Source organism: Hibiscus syriacus, unplaced genomic scaffold (genome assembly GCF_006381635.1).
Source record: "Hibiscus syriacus cultivar Baekdansim isolate YM2019G1 unplaced genomic scaffold, ASM638163v2 tig00110429_pilon, whole genome shotgun sequence".
NCBI classification, from domain to species: Eukaryota; Viridiplantae; Streptophyta; class Magnoliopsida; order Malvales; family Malvaceae; genus Hibiscus; species Hibiscus syriacus.
This window is the reverse complement of record NW_024062733.1, coordinates 2,236,688-2,243,007: the sequence shown is the minus strand read 5'-3', so window position 1 is coordinate 2,243,007 and position 6,320 is coordinate 2,236,688.

Sequence of the window (6,320 nt, the reverse complement as noted above, 5' to 3'; positions counted from 1 at the left end):
GACTTGTTGCTCAAGGCTATACTCAAGAAGAAGGCATAGACTACGATGAAACATATGCTCCCGTAGCTAGGATGGAAGCAATTAGAATGTTATTAGCATTTGCATGTTTCATGAATTTAAATTATATCAAATGGATGTTAAAAGTGCATTTTTAAATGGTTTTAAAAGAAGAAGTGTACGTGGAACAACCTCCAGGTTTGAAGATTCAAATTTTCCGGATCATTTTAAAATTGACAAAAGCTCTTGGTTTAAAACAAGCTCCTAGAGCTTGGTATGAAGATTGTCAAAATTTTTAATTGAAAAAGGTTTTTTAAAAGGAAAGGTTGACACTACATTGTTTTTAAAGAGAAAAGGTAAAGATTTATTAGTAGTTCAAATTTATGTTGATATAATATTTGGTTCTACTAATGATGTTCTTTGTCAAGAATTTTCTAAGCTAATGCAAAGTGAGTTTGAGATGAGCATGATGGGGGAGCTCTCATTTTTCTTGGGACTCCAAATCAAGCAAAAAAAGATGGCATCTTCATTAATCAAGCTAAGTACGTCAAAGATATGCTCAAGAAGTTTGGACTGGAAAATGGGAAACCTCATAAACACTCCAATGAGCTCTTCAACAAAACTTGACTTAGATGAAGGAGGTAAATGTGTGGATGTTAAATTATATAGATCCATGATTGGCTCATTGCTTTATCTGACCGCAAGTAGACCGGATATTATGTTTAGTGTTTGCTTGTGTGCTAGGTTTCAATCATGTGCTAAAGAAAGCACCTCCGGTACTTGTCAATTCCTTGGAAATATGTTGATTTCTGGTTTTCAAAGAAACAAAATTGTGTTGCATTATCTACCACTGAAGCGGAATACATTTCAGCCGGTAGTTGCTGTGCACAATTTTTATGGATGAAACAACAACTTTTTGATTATGGAATTGAAGTAGGTACCATTCCTATCAAGTGTGACAATACTAGTGCTATTTGTCTCACTAAAAATCCCATCCAACACTCTAGAACTAAACACATTGAAATAAGACATCACTTCATTAGAGACATGTCACTAAGGAAGATGTAGTTCTAGAATTTGTGATACTTTGCACCAATTAGCGGATATCTTTACAAAACCCTTAGACAAGGAAAGATTTGGACACTTAGGAGAGAATTAGGTTTGACCAACCTATCTTCACTTAGTGTTTAAAATAATTTTAGCACTTTTAATAAATCTTGAAAAATGCTTATAATAATATTTTGATGCATTCTTGCTATTAGTTAGGGGGAGTTTGTGATTCTTAGTGAAAATTAATTTTATGTTCAAAAATCGATTAAAGATTAATTTAATTGTTTGAACATAATTAATTTTGATATATGAGTTGCCAATACCACTAGAAAAGATTAATTTAGCATTTTGTGCTTAAAAAAAATCGGATTTAGCATTTTGGTGCAGAGGAATCGATCCCCCCTGAGGGAACCGATTCCCCCTTTGAAGGGGAACCGATTCCCCCCACAGGGGAATCGATACCCCCTGGGGTTCTGTTAAAATCGAACAGAATACCCCAAAACCCCAAAACCCTCATTTTCTTTTCTCTTCCGCTTCTTCATCTCCTACACCCTCAAATCTCCATTTTTGTCTCAAATCGACGATATAATCGGAATTTACTTCAAATATCATCTTCTAAACCTGTTGAAATCATTAAAGTCGTGCAAACAACATCTAAATCCCCTCAATCTTCATCTTTCAAGGTAAATTTTTCTAAACTCTTTATTTCATTATTTTTGAACATAGGATTAGTTTCAATTAGTTCTAGGTTAAAATAGTGATCGGGTATTGATTATTTAGTGATTAGAAACTAGATGTTACAACTAATTTCATCAAAAACACAAGAATTTTTCAAATTTTTTAATTTTCGAAATAAAAAAAATGTTATTTTTCAAATTATTGTTTTTGATTAAATTATGTTGTTATTATGAAAACTATACATATATTGTTTCTCAAAACCATATTTTTCAAAAGTTTCTCAAAAACTTTGCCCATTAGGATTGATTTAGAGAACCTTGAAATATTGAGGACTCAATTGAGTTTTGGGATTAATTGAGTTGCATACATTGTTTTAAAATTGCAGGTTTTCTATCTATTCCGATTTCCTTCACCATGTCAAATCCTAAACGTCCTAGGTCTTCATCTAGTCGTTCTAGTCGTCAACCAAATCCACCTCCAAATCCTCCTTCTATTCCAATTTCTAATCCCAATCCCACTGATCCTAACTTGACTATTCAAAATTCGTGTTTAATCATCCTGGGTCTAGAAATCACCGATTTTGGTATTATCAATATTTCGATTCTTACAAAATCCGGGAAGAACGTATTCCTTCTCGTCAAGCTATGTTAGCTATCGATTTTAAATATCTTCCCATTTTACAAGAATGGAAATTTGATAAACTATTTGATCTTGAACCCATCGTTTACCATCAACTTGTTCGTATATTCTACTCTAATGCCGTATGTGTTAAAAACCAAGCTGAAACCGAAACCATAGGAATTCGTTCCTACCTCCTAGGACAATTCTTATATATTGACCCCTGCATATATAGCCAATACATTTGGATTAGATAATGATGGTATTTCGAATGAAAAACAAATTTTAGGTTCTCGTTATAAAAGAATAGATAGTGCGAGTGTCTTAGACCTACATGAGCGTTTTTCTTCATCTAATGATTTCTTGGTGGTTTCGACCATCCGGAGGTCGTTATTCTACTCTTAGAGCTTTGGATCTTTGGTGGTTACATTGTTTCGAAAACCGTATTAAAATTAACCTACCTCAGATTATTTTTGCTGAAATTATTGAAACCGTAAATCTTGTTCCTAACAAGAAACACTGTTCATCTCTAGTTTACGGTTGCTTTTTGAGTAATCTGTTTTCCAAAGCTGGGCTTAGAGTCGGTCTAGATGCCGTTTTTCCTCTTAAGAAACAAATAAATCTTCTTTCCTTAACGAGAGCGGGATGGGTAAAGAACAAAGAAACCGGTGAATGGGTTCGATCTTCTACTCCGGGAGCTAGTTCTTCACAAGCTCCACCCGAAGCTGACGAAGATCCCGAGCTTGAGCAATTAATGCAAGATATTGATGAAGCCGAAGATAAGCCTGATCAGCCCGAAGAGCAGCCCGAGGAGCAAGCACAACAAACGCATCAAATGCCTCTATATTTTCAATCCTTTATGGAGACATTCGATTTCCGATACGCTACTATGGACTCGCGCTTTTCCTCTATAGAGTCTCATTTATCCACAATGGGAGCTCAACAATTAGAGATTCTTCGGGAGATGCGTGCAAACAATGAATCTACCAACGCTCGTATCAATGAACTAACTCATGAAATGGCTGCTATGCGAGCCCGTTTTCCTCCTACCGATCCGGATGCTTGATTTTATGTTTAGCTTTAAAACTTTGAACAAAATGAATATTGTTTCAACATTTTGAATTGTTTGATTTTGTGGATTGTTGGATTTTGGATTTATGGATAGTGTGAACTTATATGTTTGGTGTGTTTTTATTCGTTTTTGCATCATTTACATCATCATTAGCAATATGACCAATTTTGCCATATCACATTATTTATGAATATTGATTTATGAAACTAATGGCTAATCTCTTTTGATTGTGATCTTAGCAGCTAAAGCTTATAATTAATAAATCAATTGGCTAAATGATTTCAAAACCTTGTTTTACAATGTCTTTTTGATTTAACAAAAAGGGGGAGAAGAATAGGTGTTATAAATTGAAGAAGTGTTAAAGTAAGGGGGGAGTAATTTCAAAACTTGATTTCAAAAATCTTAAAATTACTAAAATGTTTTGTTATATCAAAAAGGGGGAGATTGTTGAAACATTTTAATATTTCGATATAACAAATTAAGTTAAATGGATTTTAAGATTTTCCAAATGATTTTCTAAGTATATTCGATATAACTATTCGAATATCAAAACATTACTCCAAATATTTCAAAAATCATTTTTAATCCTTACTTAAGTGTAAAATTAAGTTTTAATCATAAAACAATTTCAAAATAATTTTACAAAGTATTTTGAACCAATTCAAAGCCAAAAATTACAGATTGCTCAGAGGGAACCGATTCCCCCCCATAGGAGGAACCGATTCCCCCCTGAATGGTTTGGCTCCGAGATTTCCAGAATGCTCGGAGGGAACCGATTCCCCACAAGGGGGTACCGATTCCCCCCTGTTCAACGGTCGAAATATTTGAATTTTACACTTAGGGAACCGATTCCCTATGAGGGGGAACCGATTCCCCCCACGCTCCAAGCTGTTTTATTAAATGTTTTCACACTAAAACGGCTATAATATCTTCTCTAATCATCCCCAACGTTCAGAAGTGATCCAAGGTGTATTTAAGCAAGCTTAGAAGCCATTGATAAACAACAAGAAACATCAAGCAACTAGAATCAAGAGAGAATCAAAGAGAAAGCATCAAACCTCAAGTTTGAGCATTTCAAGCCTATTTTCATTCAATATTCATTTTGCTTTCAAGAACACTTTTTGTGCTCAATTGTATTCATCTTTGAGTGTTCTTTTCTTTGTTCTAGAATTGTGCAAACATCTTACCTTGTGAGGTTTTCTTGTAAGTTTGCAAATTTGTAATCTTCTCTTTGAGAAAAGAGTGTTCTCAAGAGTTGGGGTATACTCTTGAGGGAATTGTAAGGTTATCTCTTTGGCCTCAAAAGAAAGAACAAATTAGTGAATTTGTTGGAAAATCCTTAGTGTGGATAGCTAAGGTAGTGGACGTAGACTTTGTTTGAGAAAGTCGAACCACTGTAAATCGCTGTGCAAATACTTTCAATTTTCTGCAAAAGCTTCCACAAAATTTTTATTGCCAATTCACCCCCCTCTTGGCCAATTTCGTCATTCGATTAACTCAACAATCATGTTACATCATTATTTCTTCTTAGTCCATAGTTAAACTTAATCGTAGGATATCAAAATAAAAACAAAACATAAAATTCAATACTTTTTTTTTTTAAATAATTGAGTGACCAAAAGAGAAATATGAAAAATAAATGGGATACCAAATAGATCATTTACCCTTCACTTTAATTTGATTATTTTTTTTAATCTAGGGTTATTATAAGTGGTAGCGTTTGATCTAAAAAAATTCAATTATTTGACAACGAACGTTGTCTTGCAATCATTAATGCTCAAATCTAGGACTTCTAAGGATAAAATTGATTCTTTTAACCACTAAAATCGTTTTATTTATATTAATTTTTAAGCAAAAAATAGAAAAAAAAATAGAATTATCTTATTTTTAAAGCACAAAATAGAAAATAAATTAAACATATAAATAGGAATTTTGTTAAATATTTGATTATGAAAATTTATAAAATAATAACTTGATTTATAAAATAACCGTTTTGTCTCTCATGGACGAAACTGATTTGGTGCTTGTTCGTAGTTACTGTCTTCTCCACTCGACTGCATCTACTTCAACTCCCATTGACTTTATGGATTCTATGGCTTCAATTGATTTGTAGGGTATAAGTATTATTCATGGTCCCCACCCCTGGATAGCCATTGTCGATGGTCTTCCCCGAAGGAGGGTGTGAAGCTTAATTTTTATGACACATGTTGTTCTAATAATAATCAAGTTTCTTGTTGTTACGTCATCCGGATTCATAAGGGAGTTTAGCTTGTTGGTTACACTAGACTTGTTGGTTAATGTTTTATCGTTGATGCGGAACTTTGGGTTGTATCAAAGCTTTGTTTAATGTTACTAGGATAAAATTATTTTTATTAAAAAATAAAAAAGAAATAAAAAAAGTGACCATCAACAATCTATATAAAAATTGTTTTACCCGTCTATTAAATAAAATTAAAAAAAATTATTTTGATTTATCTATTGTAATGTAAATATATTTATATATAATAAATATAAATTTAATCTAAGAATTTTTATTGTCTTTTAACTTTGAATTCATAATAATTAATAACAAGTCAACTAATACAGGCTAGCATGCTGTATGAGCTTTCAAAACAGCATGTCAACTTTAGATGTAGAAAAAGGGAAGGCCAAAAAGAATAATTATTTAGTTTTACATTTTTTATAATTAAGTGTGACTAATACGTCATACCTTAGAATATTTGAAAGAGAATTAACTATTTTATTACTCATAATAAAAAAAAGGGTAAATTACACATATGATCCCCAACTATAGGACACTATTTAATTGAGTTCTCCAACTATTATAAGTTATAAAATGTCATCTGATTATAGGATGTTACTTTATTAAGTCCATATACTATTAAAAATTATAAAATAGTCACTC